The following is a 20773-nucleotide window of genomic DNA, read 5'->3' on the forward strand; positions in this document are numbered from 1 at the left end:
ATGTGGCTTTCCATCAATGCACAGCAGCTGCCCCGTTATAAAGCAGCCTACAAAGCATCCGTGAGGGGCCCCAGAGCAGGCAGTTAGTTCCTGTGTGCCAGGGATGGGCAGACAGCAGAGTTAAACACTGCAGGACAATGAGGGGCCCAAGGGAACTGCGGCTTCTCTTTCCTAAAAATCTTCTGGAGTGTTTGGGAGAGGGAATGCTCAGAACCAGCCATGGGGCAAAACACAGGCAGCACAATCTGTTCCTTCTTCCTCGCCCCGAGGGGATTTCTAATCTTCGCTTGCAGCTACTCCTTTCTCCCGGCTATGCTCAATGTCCATTGTACTCAAGACTCACCGAAGGGCTCAGATCCCAGGGTCTCCTCTCTGAATTCCAGCTAAGAGTAGCTAAACAGGGTCTGGATTCACCTCTAGCCCAAGACAATTTTTATTTCCCCGTCTCAGAAAAGCTATTCTTCTCTGCTATTTACTTTTGTGGTTGAAAAGAAACCAAAACTCTTCTCCCCCTGAGATTTCTGTTGTATAAACTTCCACAAGACTCTCAGCGTATCTGTGATCCCTGGAATGTGATCTGGAATCCCATCAGCATTCCATGTAATATGTACGGTATCGAGTGTATCAGCACTTAAAAACAAATTATAATATGTTTTGTCCAAGTGCTGATTGTTGGAAAAAAATATTTAACTCAAGGACCTGAAAGCCAAGCAGGGAAAGAAATTATTTACAGTGACCTATGTCACGCTATGATGAAAAAATAGAAAATTTAGGTAGAATAGTATAAATACGACTCAAGTATAAAAATGCCTCTGAAGGGAAATCTGTCAATGAATATACGGAGGTGGGGATAACTGGGAAATGTGCTATGGAACAGAAGCAGGCTGGAGGGCTGTGGGACAGAGCCCAGCAAAAAACATGCCAGCAGAGGGTACTCCTACTTTACCACTGCCGTGCTCCCGAGGGAGGGACAGCCCTGGGGGACAGCAAGGGACATTCAGGGACAAGCAAAGTGACTGAAGGGGTGCCCACGGCTCTCCTGTCACTAAGGAGCTTCGTAGGAGCAGCCCTGAGTAATGGAGCAAGGGAAAGAACTTAAATCAAGCTTTGAAATTGTTGCCAAAGACAATGATCTGCTAAAGCTGCTCTTTAACCCTCAGGCTTCCAGGACAAGCAGAAGGTTACAACTATTACAAAACAGCTGGATTGATGGAATTATCCTCACGGATTTTTTATGCTTTGTAGCTGAATTGTTACAGATAAGGGAGTAAAAGTCCAAATGTCAGTAATATTATCAGTGTATGTGCTCATAGCAATGCAGATTGGAAAAGAAACAGCTGCTGTGCTTGTGGGCATTAATTGATATGAACATAAATCCACAAATCGCTTTGCTGACCTGGTGAAACCGCTACAAAACCTGGGGTTTGAGCAGGGCTCATTCTCCATCAGATCCTGCTTCCACCACAGGGCTGAGCTAGGAGTAGCCAGGATAGGATATTCAGCAGAAAGCCCCAAACCCCAACCATTCCTCAGGGAAAAAGGAAATTAGGCACTGAGATTTTTTTGTTATAAAGGCAGCTTGAGAGCAGAGAGCAGTAAGAAAAGTTTGAGCCTCAGCTACCACATGATCTGTTCCTTTAAGACCAGCTTAAAGTTTAGCTGCAGTGTTTAGAGTAAGCTCATCTTAATTTGTTGTATGCTGACCACACATGGCAAGAGCTCGAGGACTCTTTTTCTCCTTGAGCTTGGTGTCATCCAGGGACAGGTTTTTAACCTGCTCCTTTACTCATACCCACACCTGCAGTGTTGCTGTAGTCAGAGAACATCGCTGTTTGCAGAGGTTCTGCTGAACTGAAAAGTCTGTGTTGGTATCAGCATTTTTGTTTGTGCATAGACAATTGACCATAATTAATCCAGCTGTCCCCTTATTTCATTTCAGTATTATCTTATTTGAACCAAACTTTGCTTTGGATTGCAACAATGTGATAGATTCACACTGCTCTGTGCCAAGATCCATGGAAGCAACATCCCAATGCCAAGAAAAAGGAATTTCCTTGTGATGGACTTACAGAATAGCTTTTTCAGAAGTAACAATTCATAACCAATGTTTAATAATACAAAACTACTGAGTATCAACTTGCCTTTTACCTCGCTTTGAACCCTAAATTAACTGCTACTGTAACATCACTGCTGCAACTCAGAGTCGTATCAGAGATAAAAATAGCATGCCTGGCTTGGACTTGCGGCCTTATCTGGCAAATTCTTCCAAAAATTCCACACACGAGCCTTCCTCTCCCCAGCAGCAAAAGAAACCACTCAGGAAGCTTCCCTCTTGTAGAAAGCAAGAGCAGTGCTGAGCTAATTTCCACAGTTAGCAAAAGAATAAAGACAAATACAAGCTGATGTAAGTAAGAATAAAAGCAGCTCCTTGAGTTCTATTAAACAGATTCTTTGTTGTGCTGTAGGGACTAAACCACGGATTCCAAATCAATAACCTGGATTGGAAACCGGGAGTTTGCCAGCAGGCAGATCTTCACATTAATATCTGCAAAGTGCTTTTTGATGATTACGGGAAAAGAGATTAAGAAGGACCAAGTGTTATGAGTAAAGAAGACAAACTTGGACTCATCAGCAGAGGGGAACTTCCACGGCTGATGAGGAATGCAGCTGGGCTAGAAATCAAAAGATGTCCTGTGAGCTGCACAACCAGAAATAAAGCATCTTCAGCCACAGGAGGGAATTGCTGAATCTATGAGATGGAATAGGCAGTTGAAAATATTGTTTTGGTAATTCATTTTTGGCGATATATTTCAGTCCTACAGCTGAAGAAATTCTTAACTAGCTAAATCCTGGTGTGCAGATTAATAGTTTGGCTATCCCTCACTTAAGCAAGGATGTAGAATTTGTGGGTTTGGCTTTCTTGGTTGGTTGGTTGGTTTTTGTTTGGGTTTTTTTTCCCAAGTTTTTAATATATAATGATCATTACTTTGACCATTGAATCTTCTGAAAAATGTAGAAAGGATAACACTAGAAGTGAGCAGTGATTTCTGATTTTGAATAGATTTAAAGTCAAATCACTTTCTGTTAGCAAACACACCAGGATGTAGCAGATGATATTCCCAGAGCAGCTGGTGCCTAAATACCCCTTCTCTGAGGAGGACAAACAGTGTAGCTGTTGCATTTCATCTGAATTCAGAGCTGGGCTCCACATTTCCACAAAAAGGGAAAGTTAAAGGGGGCTATGACCAAAAGAGCACATTTAATTTATGTACTTCAGTGAATATTACATGTCAGATCTGTGTTCCACTTCACCTGACATCCCTTGAGTCTTTATTAAAATTATTATTAAAGGAATTTCTTGAGCACATTTCTTGTTTTACTGTGCAATAATGAATCCAATCCAGGAAAGAATTGGCATGGAGGCTCTTTTCAGTCAGGTCCATCATAGGAACACATTGGTCAAAACACAAACAAAGACTCTTCTGGTGAAGATCTATTTAAAATATCTGACTGCAATCACAGACATATTCTATTTCTGAAAGTAACGCTTTCATACCAGATTCCTTCCTTTTCTCAGTCAAACTATTTTTACTTCCTTCAGTATTTTGAAGCTCTTACAAGTGTGGGTGACCGGGCTGGAGGCAGACCTGCCTCATCCCAACCTCTTCTATTAAGTTCAGACATTTATTATGGTCAAACTTTTATTATGTTGCCTTATCCCAACTTCTTTTATTATGTTCAGACATTTATTATGGTCAAACTTCTATTATGTTGCCTTATCCCAACTTCTTTTATTATGTTCAGACAGCAGAATCTTAACTTGAGCCAAGCAAATTATTCCCAGACAAACCCCACCTGACTTAGCAGCACATTTGCACGGAAGAGGTGTGTTTCTTTCTTATGTTAAGTCACCTCTGGAATGTATTTAACGAGCTCGTTCTTCCCAAGTCATGCATAGCTTGAATTCAAGGCAGGCTGCTAAAACTGGTCAGAACAGTCTCTGAGGGCTGCGCTCAGCGTTTGACAAGATGGGCCCATAAAATACCCTCAAATAGTCTTGTGTACCAAAGCACAAAATCGTTGGTTTCCGCAGATGATGACCTGAGCGTTCAGGGGGAGAACTGGCAGGAAGAGAATCAGGGTTGGAATGTCTTGTGTCACATGCAGCACCTTTGTTTTTAACTGGACTTACCACCATCCCTTGCATCTGAATTCAGCGTAATGGGGAAGCACGGACAGAGGACTTTCATTACTGAAAAGATCCATAATTATGGCCAGGAAACTCGTGTAATACATCCATGAAAACTCTCCGAAAATCTGTGGCATCTGGTCCAGAATTTCAGGTGGCAACTCTGCAGAATGACATTTCTCCAGAAAAGAGCCCAGAGTACAGGTTACAGAAGCATGCAGGATTTAACGACTGGGTCTGCCAAAACCCAGCTCCAAGTTGTGACAGAATTGTGTTTAAGTAGTCCTATGAAAGGTTTGTTCTATTTTTACAGCTGTATTATTGTTGTGACACTTCAGATTTCTATTATAGAGGTCACCTAAAAAAGCAGAAGTGATGTACAAGTACAAAGATTATGTAAAGTCCTACAGCTGGGGTTGCAGTGTCCTTTCCAAGCTGGAATCTGGGACAGCACCGCAGAACTTGTGGCTCCTTCTCACATCATCTCCAGTGGCACTGCAGCAAGCAGAGGAAAACCAGAGCTGCAGGTCCCCTGGGATGGTGTGCAGAGTTCCTGACTGACAGCTAACAAAATGTAACCTCTGGATTTGGAAATGAAGTAGCTTGGTCCAGGAATGTGAGAAAGAACTCCTAGCAGAGGCTGCAGTGGCATTTCCAGAGAAGGCCTATTAATTATACAATTGTACTTATGGCAGCTGTATTGCTTCTTTCTCTGATCTCCTGCTCAGTGCAGAAGGAATTCTTGTGAATTAGCTTGTTAAGAGGTAATCATATTTTGTGGGTATCTTTGCTGCAAGGCAGCCTTGGCTTCCCACCCATCCAGTCAGGAATGTTTATATTTAGCTATTTTCTGGAAACAGAGCTCCAGCTGCAGCACATAGCAATTATTTGGATGAGTCTTGTTTTTCCCCAGGATATGTCTATTTTTTTTGGTGTAGACTGAAGAGTCTCACTAGAAATATGTCACTTTGCCTGAGTAGAGTTTTGAAGAAAAGTGTGTTTAACCGGTATGGCTCCAGATCTGTGTTAGAGCTTGATGAGACTTGCAGCCATCCCACATTCCTGTGGGAGGTATATTACTGTTATTAAAAATTGATTTGTAAATACCTAAGGTATTCCAGGGCAACCTTAGTAACTGAAAACTCCATGGACAAAAGAAATGTCAAATTATCTCAGTACATTTTGCCTCTCTAACAAATATCTCAACATTGCCTGATATTGAGATGCTTCTTCACTCTGCTGTAGGGTGGTGCTAAACACTGTTAAATAAATGGACACTGAGCCTCTCTTCCATTCCAGAAGTGAGTGAAAATCAGGCACCAAAGGAGTAATCCCTGTGGAGATGTTTTCTACATGCATATTTAAATTGCTCTGGCACCTGCTGTGCTGAAGGGCTTACAGCAATCTGTGGATGAAGAATTGATGAAAGGAACCTGTCAGTTTTTATGAGCTTTAGGATCGTTATCTTTATCATTTACTATTCTTTGCACAGCTGTCACAGTACCTGGGCCCACTGCTGATGGCTGCTTTGACACTCAGGACTTGCTGCAGTCATTTCTTGAGCCTAGGCGTGGGCTGTAAATGTAGGGCTGGGTGAAATACCACAAAAAAGGGACACCTTGAGAGAGTCTGCTTTTAAAAATGGTTTGAAAGATTCTGTGGTGGCATGAACCAAGGTGATCTCTGGTTTAGTTTTCCAAATGGAGTTGTCTTCAACACGTCGTATGGCCAAGCAGCCCTTGCTGAAGCAGAGAGCACCTTGTGAAACTGGAAGAAGACTGGCCCCAAACTCACACCTACCAAGTATTTTGCATTTATGCTGGAGAAATAAAGGTGCTCTTTGACCTTGCAATAGTGACTGAGCAAGCCCTGAACGTGCTCCAGGAACACCATACTGTGCTCTGTATTCCATGGTCACTGCTGCTGCTGCTCCCAAGCCCTCGTGGCAGGGAGTTTGCCCCACCAGGAGCAGTGCTGCAGCCTTCCCGTGGCTCCTGCCTCTCCAGGAAGATCAGAGCTGCACAGCCTCACTTGGGACTCCAAGGGGAAGCGTTTCCTGTCAGGGACAGGATAACACCCCTGGACACACACAGCCCTTTCCTCTGGCCCAGCTGCCCAAGAAGCTCATAAACACAGACAGAAAATCAAGTTTGTTTTTAACCAGTTAGCAGAACAAAAGTGGCTGGAGGTCAAATTCTAAACCCTGCAGGAGCACATTATTTACTACAGACCCTGCATCAGAGAGCAGTGGTACCTCCCAGGCACAAAACTGCATAGATATTATTCCTGAATTGGATCAAGTCTACTCAGTATCTGTTATCAGTCTTAACTAAGAGAATAGTGTAGCAATTACGGGCTATAAAGTAAATCAAGCACCATACTTGCTGTACAGAAATAATTGCTGGAAACTTGGTGGTACCTTATCTCTTCTTTTCAAGAAATTAATACGGAAGGGGAGTCAGGCTTTTGGGCGAAGCACCACAAAAGATCAAGTCCAGTCCTGTAAAATAATAATGGAGAATTCAGTGGGACCTGAAATTGGCCTAATGAAATATTATTTTATCTATTGCTACAGTATTTGTCTTGATAGGTGAAGTATTTATGAACTCTCATTTAAAATACTGCAACAGAGGCATTATGATAAAAAGAAATCTGAGTTGGTTACAAAGCAGCTGCAGCATTTCAACAGTATCATATAAAAATTAAGGACTAGGCATCAATATTATTCACAACAGCAAAGCCAGAAAGTGATTTGCTTCATGTACTTTTTTTTATCCTTATGTTATCATATTTGCTCCACTGTAAAAAGCCAGATGGGTTTTTCCCCTCCTAAGAAAAGCCAGATGCCCCCTTTATATCTGCCAACAGGCACTTTTCTGGAAGCAGAGAATCAGTCTGTTTACATCTAATGGAAACATTCTACAGATCCATCAAATAAAGTACTCCAACATTGTTAATAACTGCCCACTGTTAACGAAACACCACGAGGAAAGATAATGTAAAATAGTCCTAAATCATTACTAACGCACACAAGATTCTGATGTTTTATTTCTTAATAGCCTGTTTGCCCCCATTTATAAATTCCAAACCCTGGGGCTCTGACTGCTCCCTATAAAATACAGTATGCAATGCACAGGTAGCAATAATTTGCAGCAAACATAACAAAATACTGCTAAAGCAACAAAAGAAGTTATAAAATCTGGCAGAACAAATCCAAACATTGTGTTTGGGACCTTGGATTCACCAGAATGCCCGGTGTCCTCATGCACACGTGTTCCCATCGCTCTGCTTTCCACAAAAGGGAGATTCCAGGCCATTTAATCATAAATTCCTGGGATGACTCTCTCTCCTTGTTTGTGGGATTTGTTTTTTAATTGTGTTTACATTCTTGTGTGTGGGTTGGGAATTTCGGTTTGTTTGTGATGAAACATCAAAGTTGAGTCCCAAATTAATACTGTGCAGCCATATATTCCTTGCACCATCCCACAAGAGGACAATAGCCACACACACAGTTACCAAGTTTTATGCAACTTTAATGGGATTAAACTAATCTATAGATCTTTGTGTGATGTGATTTTTGCTTTCTCATCCAATTTTCCTGCTGTTATTTTTCCTATTATTTTGCTTATTTAATATCTATTTTCAGATTAAAAAAATAAAAGCTGTCCGAATCTTCCCGTGAAATAAAAGAATTAATAATCTGTAAACATGCAAGTTTATTCAGTTGATATTTTTAATTCTGTTTGCCAGGAAGCTGCATTTTAATCCTGACACATGCACTGCAGAAATGTGTGGCCCATAATCTTTCCCACACGGTGGTTACTGTACAAATCACACACAGGAAATTATCAGCACTGAGAGCAGATAAAACGCGACCTGAGATTGCTGGATTGTGTGACAGAGAGTCTTTGCAGCTCTCAAAAAGCTGCACAAGTAATTCAGCAGAACTGCTAGTAAATAAAAACTCCTTGAGTTGTGCAGAACTTTGGTGTTTCAAAATCAATAGTGAGGACAGCAGGGCGTGGGGTTTGTGAGAGGTGCCAGAGAAGGCACAGTGGACTGAGATTCTCAGCAACATTCACTTAACCAAAGTCACCACTTGAGTGTTACCCCAGAAACTATTTCTCTCCCAAGTATTGAGATGTTTTCCATGCAAAACATTTACATCTGAGCCTTCTCTTCAGGTTTACACAACACATTAACTGCCAGCACAACAATCCAATGGAGCAATTAATTTACACTCTGCAAACTGAATATTCAGCTGCGGTTTGGGATCCTTCTTCACCAGGATCAGTTTCATATTTAGCCACTTTTCTCTTCTGACTGCTTCCTTAGCAATTCTAGGGAAGAATCACATCCCTCCATTCCACCTCTAGATTGGGGAACTCTATTTGGCTTTAAAAATATATCCATCTATTTTAAATGTGTTTATATATTTTACATAAAACATTTCTAGAGATTTTCAGCTGGTTTGTTTTTCAGCTGGATCAGTGTCCTGATGTGGTTCACAGTGCAGAGCTAAAGGTTGGTGTGCCTTGTTGCCAGGGCAGGAACAGGAGCAGGTAGGAACCAGTAATACAGCAAAGCCTTCATGTCATCAAGCCAAGCCTTATTTAAGATGTGGCTCCTTTTGCACGGACTGAAAAAACAAAGTAATTTCAGTTCTTTACATTTGCGTTAGCTCTGCAGAAGAGATCTGTGTCCTCTATGAGTCCATTTAGTAGCCATGACTCAGTGGGATTCCTTTATTACAAAACCAAACCAAAATTCCAGCACGCTTATACAATAAACTTTCACCAGACCTTAATTATGTATGGTCACGCTGTCCACTGAGAAACACCTGATAAAAATCTCCAGCGAGTGCTAACTAGACAGAATTCCTCGTTTTGAAGATTTGCATCTATTTGAGATTTCCCTGGGGTTTGTCTCCCTAATACCCCAAGTTCACCCACACATTTCCTGTCCTCACCCCGGAGAACAGAAGAGAGAATTGGTCTGTGCTAAGGTTTAAACCTCTCCCCCTGGGAGTGCTCCAGCTCTACAGAGCTCAGCTTAAGCTTTGCCTGTTTATAGGCCAGACTGTTCAGTGTAAATGAGTTCTGGATAAATGAGCTCAGGCTCAGGTGTGAGGTTGGGTGCAGATCCAGCCTGATGTCTCTGCACCAGGCTCTGGTGCTCGTGTCCGAGCTGGCAATGTACTTCCAGCTTTATTCCTAAAATATTTTTTGTTCAGAATGATCTGATGGATGCTACCCAGCCTCCTCAGCCTTGGTGCTTCAGAGGAAATCCTATCTGACATTTAATTTATCCTAACCAAAATCAGTGGGTTTGCAAAGCTGGATCACAGTTCTCAGCTGGGCCCTACAAAAACGCTTTACACTTCATGTCCTGTGGAAACATGGATCTCGTGTGGGCAAAGATGTTGTTGCCTCGATTCCATTCGATTTCCAACAATAATCTAAATAAAATAATAGAAGGGCCTTGCTGCTTTTTCAGTACAGGGCGCATCTCCTACAGCCTCACCTGTGCAACATGAAGATCCCTCACTCACTCCCAAGCACAGCTCACAGCCCCTCATTGGAAGACTTCAACAGACAAAAACAGGGAACAGAAGGAATTAATGAGGTAGCAAAGAACCAGAAAGACTCCATAGGAAATTTGACACAAAATGGACAAAGTGAGCTAAAAAACTGATATAAAATCATAGAATGATTTGGCTTAGATTGGAAAGGACCTTAAAGATCATTTAGTCCCCGTTCCCAAATAAAAGATGTCCTCTTATTTATTGAATATTTTGAATAACACAGATCCCCAGCCCTATTAAAGCAGAGAAGGTGTTTTCAGGACATGGGAAGCACTTTCTTCTCCCTCCATTTAGGTCTTTATCAGCAACTCTGGGATATCCTAAACGATCAAGTGCAGACAGGCGTGTGCTAGTTCCACCTGCACTACATTACCTCTCAACGGACAAAGGTTTCCTTCCTAATAAATCCTCCTCTAAACTGCTGGTTTAAAGTTCTATTTTTTTTTCTTTATTGTCAGAAACGTCATTGTCTTTATTACTTCATGGCCCTCTTGTCTGCAGAAAGAGCATTTCCGAGTCTGCGTGATGAACGAGAGAAAGAAATTATAACCCAGAAACTATAATGAGTTGGGTCTTGGGAGGTTGGTCTCTTCCTTTGGGAGGAATTCCAAGCTTGGATACTGTGCTAACACATCTTGGAAACTTCTAAACCCCCCGTGTGCAGTTGGTCATTTTGCTGATGTGAAAGCAGGAGAGCTCCCAGAGTTGCCTCAATAGGAACACTGGAACCTGGACCTACTTGGAGTTTATAGAAACAACAGGGAAATCAGCACGCCCTTGTATCCAGTGCCATCCTTTCCCCTGAAGGGAGCGGGAATTGTCCCTGAGCGGAGCAAGGATGCTCTGAGGGGAGCAGGGATGCCCTGAGGGCAGCGGGATTGCCCCGAGGGCCGTGGGAATTGCCGCGAACGTAAAGGAAATTGACCCGAGGGCAGCGGGGATGCCCTGAGGGAAGCAGAAATGCTCTGAGGCGAGCGGGATTGCCTCGAGGGGGAATTGCGCTGAGGGCAACGGGGATGCCATGAGGGTAGCGGGCGGTCGAGGCCCGGGACGCGCCGCAGCCCCCGCGGCTCCCCTGGAGGGCGGGCCAAGGCCGCCGGGTGTGCGCGGCCCGGGGAGGCGGCGGCGGTGGCGGCGGAGGAGGCGGAGGCGGCGGTAAAGGGGAGGGCAGGGCTGGGCTGAGCCGTGCCGGGCGGGCGGGCGAGTGACACCTGGGCGGCTGCGCTGCCTCCTCCTCCTCTCACGTAGGTTTCGACTTTCTTCCCCGCCCGGAAACTTGGTGGAGGCGCCGCGCTTGCCGCCGTCGCAGGCCGGGTTGGCGCTGGGCTTCCAGCGCCTCTTCTCTCCCCATCCCGGGGGCGAGCGAGCCCTTTCCTGCCCCCGGCGGCCGCAGGTGAGCGGGGACGGTGTGGGGGAGTCCTGCCGGGACTGAGGGACGTGGGAGTCCCTTAGGAGGCGCGGGGCTCCCACTGGGCTGAGGTCCCCTGAGAGATGCGGTGGGGGGAACACGGGGCTGAGGTCGGGGCGTCCCGACCGGCTGAGCGCGGGGGTCCCTTGAGGGGCTCGGGGGGTCCCGCCGGGGCTGAAGGGATGCGGGGTCCCTTGAGGGGCTCGGGGGGGTCCTGCCGGGGCTTAAGGGATGCGGGGTCCCTTGAGGGGCTCGGGGGGTCCTGCCGGGGCTGAGGGGATGCGGGGTCCCTTGAGAGGCTCGGGGGGTCCTGCCGGGGCTGAGGGGATGCGGGGTCCCTTGAGGGGCTCGGGGGGTCTTGCCGGGGCTGAGGGGATGCGGGGTCCGCTGAGGGTCGCGGGGGTCCTGCCGGGGCTGAGGGGTCGCGGATCCGCTGCGGGGGCGGCCGGGGATCCCCGTTCTGCCAGCGGCGGGCTCTCGGCCGTGACCGCGCGGGGCCACCGCCGATGTCCCTTATCAGTGACACGGGCAGCGCAGGTGAAGGCTGCCGGCCCCAGGGTTTAACTCTTCACAGCTCATGCCTGGGCAGGGCTCCCCAAACCCGGCGGTTTTCCGCTTGCGGGGGTCGCAGGGAGGTAGTGGGGCAGAAATGTCTTTGCGAGGAGTCGGCGAGTTTGCTGGTAATTAATGCAGGGGGAAAAACGCCTATAAATAGAAGTTGAGATAAACAGGCAAAGCACAGCAAGGTGAGGATGTGGACCTTTTGGAAATACCTTAAAGGTAAGACGTACAGGTGGTGATAAGGCTTAGTTTAACCCAAAGAGCAACCATATATCTGGACAGATTTCTATTTAATTTACGAGGGTTTTTTTATGAGGGGTGGAAAGCAGGGTGAGGCTGTGTGCTGCTGAAGGGGTGATCCTGCTCTGCTTGGTTGGGTGCACTTGGCATCTCGAGGATAATGTCAGGAGGAAAGAGATCTGATGGAGAAGGAGCAGCCTAGGCAGCAGCCAGCTGATGCCAGCGCAGGAGGTGGCAGGGACAGTGGGACTGCCCCTTTCGGTGGCACTGCAGGCTTAGTTTGCTTTAAGCCCTGCTTGAAACGGCACTTTCAACTCCTTGAGCGGTTTTTGGGACCTGCTTTACCTCGGGAAAGTAAGGAGCTCAAAATGAGTGCTTCCCTGCTGCTTACCAACCTGAAAAAGGGTCATATTTAAAATTCTGCTCCAGTTTTTTAGCCAAGGCGAAAGGACCAGAACATAAAGTTTCCGTAGGAAAAACTATTCCAGCTCAAGTACAGATATAAGTGGTAGGGAAGGTCTCTGCTGTGCAGAGAGTGTGTCGGAGCAGGGGCACAGTGGAGATAATTGGCAGTCCAGAGAAGTTTCTGTCACTGTCACAGAAGCCCAGAGCTGTGCTGTGTAATCCTTAAGCCCCTGGAGGCTCAAGCAGCCCAAGGTTTGGGTGGGTTGGAGAACTGGAGCTCTCCTGCAGCAGTGCCAGTTGTGTGCTGTGCCTTTGAGGGACGGCGCTGACGTTTGTCCTTGATGCTGGAGCTCTTTTGGCAGCTCTCCAGCAAAGGGAGAGCAGATTGCACACATGGCTCCTTCAAAACAAAACTTCTTTCTCTGAAGTTGCACACTCCAAGTCGTCTTTCACAATTTCCCTAAGCAGATGTAGTGTGTCTGCTGCTGAAAGGGCCTAAGGCAGTGGGAATATTTATTCCCTCCCCCAAAGGGATTTGCTCCCTGAACCAGCTTATGGAGTCAGAACAGCACCAGTGCTTGTGCAGGGCAAAACAAAGGGGTCATATGGCTGAGGATGGAGCAGGGAAGTGATAAACAGGAGGCAAACCTCTTCTGGGGCTCCCCAGCTGCAAAAGTCAGCTGTGCTGGAAATCCACACCTTCACTCACCCTAAGTGTTAGCATGCAAGCTGGGTGCAGATGGAATTCATTTAAATAACAGGGATGCACTGGCATAAAACCCCGTGGGATGAACGGGAGAGAAGGACCTGTGGTGTGCAGCAAAAAGGAACATCTGTTGAATGACAAATTTCAAGTTTTTAACTGAATGAATACTAAGGGAAATGAGCAAGAGTTAAGAAACAAACCCAGCCATATGGCCTGGGCAATGAGGGCTGAAAAAGGTGGAAGAAACAGCTTCCAGGAGGGACCTGGCAGCTACATGACCTCCAAAAAACCCCATGAGGTTCGAAGATACCTGATGAAACAGGTTGAGATTGATTCTGGGTGAACTTAGTGCTACCTGAATTGCAATTCCAGTAACTTCTAGAAATTGTAATTAATGGGTTTATAAACTATGGTAATGCAGTACTTCCCAAGTAAAAATAATAAATAAAAAAATTTACACATTTATGAGATTGTAGAGTATTAGACTTAAATAGTATCATAACAATAAACCTAAAAGAATGAATATCACTGCATAATAAAATATCTGTAGCTCATGAAGCACCCCTACTGTATTTTCTCTTCTCCTTGCACTGCCATATATATCTTACTTTCTGCATTAAAATAAAAGCATCCTGCTGCAACAGCTCTATTGATTTCGCTTTGAAAATGAAGCTGCATCATTTCATTCTGCTCGTGTGGATCTCCCCAGAGGAGTTGCAGCTGTTGCCTTACTCACAGGCCTGAATATGTTTTGCTGGTTTAATACAAAACCCTCTTGTTTGGCTTTTCCTTCTCAGTTTACTTTAGTGGTGCTGCTCATACAGTTGTTAGGAATTGTATTTGACAGTCCCTCGTCCGTTTATGCTCCCTGATTTATAGCATATAAAACGTTGCTCTTGGCTTAGAAATTTCTTGACACGAATGAAGTTTGAAAATATGAAAATATCTGGCAGTTTTTCTGATATTTCAGATAAGAAATTGCCCACGAGTCAGTATCTCACAAGCCATCTAAAGGGTTAGAGGGGATTTAGATGAATGAGCAGTAGGAATTACTGTGCTGGTCCAGGAAAAAGCACTTAAGGCTGGAAGGAGGGAAATGGAATAAAGCTGGAGGAATTTGGAGAGACAATCAGCAGCTTACAGGCAAAGGCTTTTTTTATTATTATTTTAAAATATATATATTTATATAGTGATCCCCTGAGTTTAGAGGTTCTCTGTGCAAATTCTGTTAGGAGATGTAGTGTTCGTTATTTGGAATATTCTGGAAAGGAAGCACTAGAAGGGATTATGTATTTTTTTTAAAGTGTTGTCTAATTTTGCTTACTCTTTGCCTGTACCTTAAACAATGCATGTTTTGTAAACAGCTGCAGCAGAGTCTCTCTAAAAGCTGTTTTTCTGACAGTTAAAAAGGAGTTGAGATAAAACTTGCCCTGTTCTCTTGCGGGTTCAAGGGACTCTCTCACCTGTGACATCAGTGTGGCCGTTGCTGAAAGCCCAGTAAATCATGAGCGGCCCTATTTGTAAAGTTCTCAGACTTATCTGGGGGTGGGGGGTTGATAACAGAGAAGTTCTTCTCACCTGATAAATGCTATTGCAGATCTCTACACAGCAAATAAATAACGGCAGCAGTCCCTGCCCTGGGAACTTGGAGCTGAGGATTTCCTCTCGTACATGATCGCAACTGGTCGGGAACAGAAATTGCCGCGTGCTTATTTCAAGGAGGATACATAAAAATAAACATAATGGCTCTCGTGGGCCTTTTAGTGCTTAGGATAAAACCCATTTCCTTGTGAGATCAACACCTGGGGCTACTTTAGTCCGAATCTCCAGGGGCTGAAAACTGAGCGGAGAAAGGAGATTCCTCCCCCTTCCCTTCCCTCCCCACAGCGGTAGTGCAGGTCACTCACGGCTGGCTCAGGAGGAATGTGGCTGTTGCACTGATTTGGGAACAGCTCAAGGACTTTGCTCTCTTGCTTCAGCTCCTTTAGCTGATGAGGCAACCACTCCCATTTTAAAATTATTTTTAGAACAAGGGAAAATATAGTTATCAATTCACACATATTGCAAATGTGTGCCCCTGTGCGGCAAGATAACAATGGGTTTGAAAGTCCTGCTGCTGGTACCAGCTTGGACCCAGCCTTAAATCGGAATAAGATTTGAAAAGAAAGAAATACATCCCAAATACAAAATGCCTCTTGCAGTTTTGTTTCCCTCAGCTATGAGGGTTGTTTAAAGTCAATAAGATACACTAGGAGAAATGGTATGAAATTGGATGAAAAGTGCCATGTGCAGCTGAGTAAGCTCATGAACACAGATGTCTTAAACAGCAGAATATGTCTCAAGTCCTTTAAAAATGAGATATAATACTGCTCTGTCTGTCTATTGGGGAATGTCATCTTTATCCAGAGACTTTTTATTTTATTGACTTCTGCTGTTTCATTATTTACTTAGGAGCTGTCACCTGTGGTGAAGGGCATTTCAGCTACTGGTTGCAGCAGCTCTGCCTACCCAGAGGCACTGGCAGAGTTTAAGTTCACTTCAAACTCAGCTGCAGCTGCCCTGGGGAGCCACAGTTTGAGACGGTTTCGTTTTGTTTAAATGAAGGTAACTTGTTTTCTTTCTTTCCCCTTTACCACGATCTGATGGTGAGATGGAATGTAAAGGGGAATTACAGACTTAATTAGCTCTTAATTCAGCTTTTTTAGTTAGTGTGAACAAGCTCGGGCTAGAAAGTACTTTGCATAAAAACCCCTCTTACCCCATGAAAGGAAGTCTGAGCAGGGTGCTGTCACCCTGCTGTCACCCTGCTGTCACTGGGCACAGGAGCTGTTGGGAAAGAAGAGCCAGGCCAGGGGAAACGTGCTGGTCCCTCTGGAATGACTCTCAGCCATCCTGCCTTGGGTTTATTTTGTAGAGCTGAGATTCCAAGTGCCTGTTGATATAAAGGGATACTGTCACACCTTGTGCCAAACTCTTTAAACAGAACACCATTAAAAAAAATAGTGCTACTGAGACTTGGACCGGGTAATGAGGAGTTCTGTGCTTCTTTATCCTGCAGCAAAGCCCTAATCTGGTGTTTCTGATGTTAAAAACTGTGTCTGTTGATAGGAAATATTTCATCTCCAGGTGCAAAGCTGCTTTCATGCTACTGGATTGCTTGTGGTAAAGTTTTGTAGAAAACAAGAGTTCCTTGTTTGTGTTGTAACGAACTTAGAAAATTAGTTATTTCATGCTTAAGGCTGAGAGTAGCCAAGATTAATTTCTTTTAACTGAAATTAATTTTAAAGGAACACTTTGATAGAGTGTGATAAAGATTAAAGCTCTGTAGGAGTTTCTCACAAGACAGGAAGGCTTAGAGCTACAGAAATACCTTTTGTCTCCCAAAAGCAAGAGTCTCTCTCTTCCCGCCTCCTCCCTTCTCACATTACTTTTAAATATCTCTGATGTGACCACCCTGGTGAGGATATTCAAACAGAGACTTTTAAAACATCCAGTTATATAAAATATAGTGCACAGTCTGCTTCTTCCCCTGTATCCTTCAGAAGTGCTGGGATGAGAAAGTGTTGCCTCTCTCTGACCTGTATGACAAACACAGATCACAAAGGGACAGTGCTGTGCAGGTTTTCTTTCATCTGTCCCTACAAACAAGGAATTTGTAGGTAGACACACAGACAGTGATGAGGTAAGAGCATCTAATACTCATTTATAGCCATTAGACACTTGATCTTTACCTCCTGTCCCAGAAGCAAACCCAGCTCTTTGGAATGTGAGCGTGCTCCCAGATATTCAGATGAACCCAAATCTTAACATCACATCTCCTAATCCCTCTTTGTTTGGTTTTGGGCTTTTTGTTTGGGTTGGAGGAGAAGCTGTGGTTATTAATTACTGATTAAATCCTTAAATAATAGCACTGTGTTCCTTCTTTCTTTGTAGAAACCTTCTCCCACAAACATCAAACTGATTTTTAGGGATGGAGTTGCAGATAGCTGCCAAATTGAAAATGCAGGTGAGGGTGGAGGTGGGAGTATTTAATTTCCTGGAGAGAGATGATTATAGACACGATAGAAAAAAAAAAAAAATAAAGACAATCCACCCATGTGGTGGTAAAACTTCCATAGGAATATTTGGGTCAAATCCTGCAAAGAAGCACATTGATTTAAGTGACTGAAGAATTCCTGCAAGCACAAAAGGAGCAACTTGCATGTTTGTGTGGAATATGATGTAGAAAGGAGGGTGGATATAGTGGAAGCATTCATGAATTCATATCCCTTTTTCTGAGCACTATGTTAAACTAGTCACTGTTGGATCCCCTTTGGAAGAAAAGTGTAGGTGGAAAGCTTAATTCCTTAAGAAAGGAGGAGAGAGGAAATTTACTGGCTCTTGTTACCCAGGTAATATTACCAGAATGATAACACCAGAATCTCCTGCTCTGCAGAAAGTACTGGGATTCATTTCTGAAGTTACATTTGTGTAGCCCTGCTACTTTAACACTCTGGGTCCTGTGAGACAGTTACTGCTCTGTGCAATCATTAACTGAGAGAGAAGCAAATGTTCTGAGCATATGGTAGTGAGAGAAATAAATTATAAGTACCAATTTCTTAAGTTTTCATGTCAGCTTTTGATTCTCCTCAAATTAAAAGTGCTTGCAATTTAAGCTGTTGATTGCTAGTAAGATTTTTAAAACTGAGTATTACGAATCTTCACTTGCATTGAACTTTCAGATACACTAATCAGGCAGGCTTTTTATAAAAGTCTGGAAGATTTTTATAAAAAAACTTTTATAAATCTGTCTGGAAGTGAGTTATGTTAAAAATGGAAATCCATCAATGCTGCAGAGCTGATCCTGCAAAAGTTGCTCAGCAGAAAACTCCTTGGGATTGTCCTGCTCTACGCAAGCCTTGTAGCTCATCTCTCAGGATAGGGTTTCCTCAGATAATAGCTCTTTTCTGGTCTAACAGGATAATGATTCTGATTATAATTAATGAAAATACAATTGGCTTTCTGTTTTCTGGTGCAGAAAACAGATACTTGCCCAGAAGCTGAGGCAGATAAAATACCAGATTGTTTAACAAGCACAGAAACACCAAGGAGTTAAATACCACTTATTTTCACATTTATGGTTAAAGGATGGGTATAAAAAATGATGGGGACAATGGAAATTTAGATTTCCATTTTTCTTGATTACATTAAAGCAGCTTTGATTTAGAGTTTCTGAGTGAAATGTTCACACAAGTGCTGAGCAGTTACTCTTGGAGGTGGCTCATTAGAAACCCTGTGACTTCAAGGCAAGCTCAATTAGTGAAAGGGTTGCTTCTTATTTAACTGTATAAATTCACCATCTACAGAATATTTTACATTCAGTGGCCTGATCTTCAGTCATATCAGAAAATTAACAAAGATAATAGGAAATTGTATCAACACCTGAAACCATTCTTGGGTTTGGTGTTGTGTATTTTTGTAAAATTGACCTACTTCAATATTGATTATAAAAATCCTCTGCTTTTCTAACACTTCTCTTGCAACTGCTAAGGACAAAAAACTAAGGACAGTTCAGTGATGGTTGTGAAACACTGGGGCAACACACTGGAAGTGTTCAGTCAGGACTGTGGTTCCTGTCCTATAAAACCTGTCTCATTTCATGAATCCTTTTTCACAGCCAGGGATGAAATTCAGCAACTCCCCCTCCCTGTTACAGAGCACTTTTCCAGTGCACTTTTCTCTCTCTCTGGAATGGAAAAAAACCCGCGATTCTGTGAAACACAAAACTTCTTAACTGAGTGAAAACTGTTGGAAGAAAGTTTAGGAAAAGCTCTGCCCCTTTTTCTCATGGTTTATTTCTAGAGGATTGGATTTGCTCCGTCAGAATCCATCTGGAACTTGCTTTTAGGTTTGGCGGGTGCCCTGCTGGTGTGTGCCCTCAGCCATCTTCATCCAGATTGTGCTGATGACTTGTTTTGTCCACCCCCAAAAATTAATTAATTGTTTAGCCTTTAGTTGGAATGTTGCATTTCCAGTCTCCCAGGGAAATGTTGTTATAAATACAATAACTGACACAATTACTGCAGTGCAGTGTTACATAGCAGGAGATGTGGGGCATGAGCCCTGCAGTCCCCAAACAAGCTTTTGTATTGGGGTTTCAGCCCAGTATTTCTATAGCAACATGTCAGTGCTAACCTACAGCTGCCCAAAAGCATAAACCATGCCAGTTTTAAAATATTTCCCATGGTACAACTGGTTTTTTAATATTGAGAACCAATTTTTTTTTTTTAATTATTTTTTAACTTAAGCAGTTTGAAACACTCCTCTAGCATCTCATATCTGTTAGGAAGAATTTTACACTTCTGTTTTATGTCTTTGCTGCAGACTGGCTGCATGGTTTTGTGTTCTGCAATATGGAATGTGCTCTGCTTACTCACCATATTTGTGGTTTTATAAATCAGTTAGTTAATAGAAACAGGCTTGGTTTTATTCTTTTTTTGTTTGGGTTGGTTTTTTTTTCCCCCAGGAGCTTCTTATGTGGTCTTAGGTAGGTTCCTTGAGATCCTCTTCAGAGACATAACAAAGTGTTAACTTCCCAGGAGTTGGTGCCGCTGTGGGTCTGTTTTACCCTCTGGTGATGTAATTTCTCAGTCTTTAAATGGGAATAGCAGCAACATTACACCTCAAAGAAATGTAATTTTGGTAGATACATTCATGACCAAAATGCACTTGGATCAAATGCTGGAACTGTGAGAGCAGACAGGCCTGGATTGAATGGAGCCTTAATTTATACTGCACAGTAAGTGGCACAGGGAAATGCCTTAAAAGCCAGAGCCAGAGCGGTGTTTGGGAATGCTGGTGATAAGCTGGGAAGCTGGAATGCTGCTCTTGGGGTACCCAGGTACCACAGGCACAGCTCCTGCTCAGTCACAGCACAAGTGGAGGCACGGGGTTGGAAAGATTTCTTAGATAATCACTCTCTTTTAAAAGAGCTTTTTTTCTTGAAAGCTGTAGAAGTGAGTCATCAGTTCTGTTTCCAAGTCTGGGCTGCTGAGCAGAGAATGAGCAGTTTGCCCACCAGGAATGGTGCCGAGGGGTTCACTGCTGGTGTGGTTCTTGGCAGACCCCTCCCAGAGCTATTAACAGTGTTGTAGATGTGCAGGGGGGGTAGATCTGAGGCTCTGTGCCCTGGCAGAGCTAAAACAAGAATAGGCAATGTGCTAATATTGTCAGGAATAGTCTTGCTTTGGCAGGAATACAGATTAAACTACCTGATAAGTCATCTTAAAAAATAAAGTCTCATCTTTGAGTCAGTGTTACAGTACAAGGAATCCTACTTAAAAAAAAAAAAAAGCCAACAGTGATTTTCTGGTTTGTTTTGTTTTGTTTTTTTTAATAGAGTAAAGATAAAGGTGACCCCAAAGAAATCCTTATGGGAAATATAAAGAGATTTCTGCTGGTTTATTTCCTTCAATTCTTTGTTATGTATAGCAGTGGGGTGTGTTACTCTCTAAATAATTCTGACTCCAGGGGCATTCCTTGTGTTGCACTTTTAGAACGGCAGAGTCCATTAGAGCAGCACATGTACATGTCAGGCTTTAACAATTTCATGCAGTCAATGTGTAGTAACTTGGGACCAAGCTGGATCCTGGTACTGTGATTCCCTCTTTATGTGGAAGCTAAAACCCTTGGAGAGATCCC

General features: G+C 43.6%; 1 protein-coding gene across 2 annotated transcripts in view; it reads left to right on the forward strand.

Moving 5' to 3' along the window:
* Positions 1-10961: 10961 nt before the first annotated feature.
* Positions 10962-20773, forward strand: part of LOC125333412 (ligand of Numb protein X 2-like) — a 29527-nt gene continuing 19715 nt past the window's right edge. Inside the window, exons 1-2 of one of the 2 annotated variants that reach the window (XM_048319291.1) lie at positions 10962-11166; positions 15545-15697. The gene's annotated coding sequence lies outside the window, so the exon portion shown is untranslated. The remainder of the gene's footprint in view (positions 11167-15544; positions 15698-20773) is intronic. The other variant, XM_048319290.1, reaches the window with a different exon arrangement.

The sequence above is a fragment of the Corvus hawaiiensis genome, chromosome 14 (genome assembly GCF_020740725.1).
Source record: "Corvus hawaiiensis isolate bCorHaw1 chromosome 14, bCorHaw1.pri.cur, whole genome shotgun sequence".
Taxonomy (NCBI): Eukaryota; Metazoa; Chordata; class Aves; order Passeriformes; family Corvidae; genus Corvus; species Corvus hawaiiensis.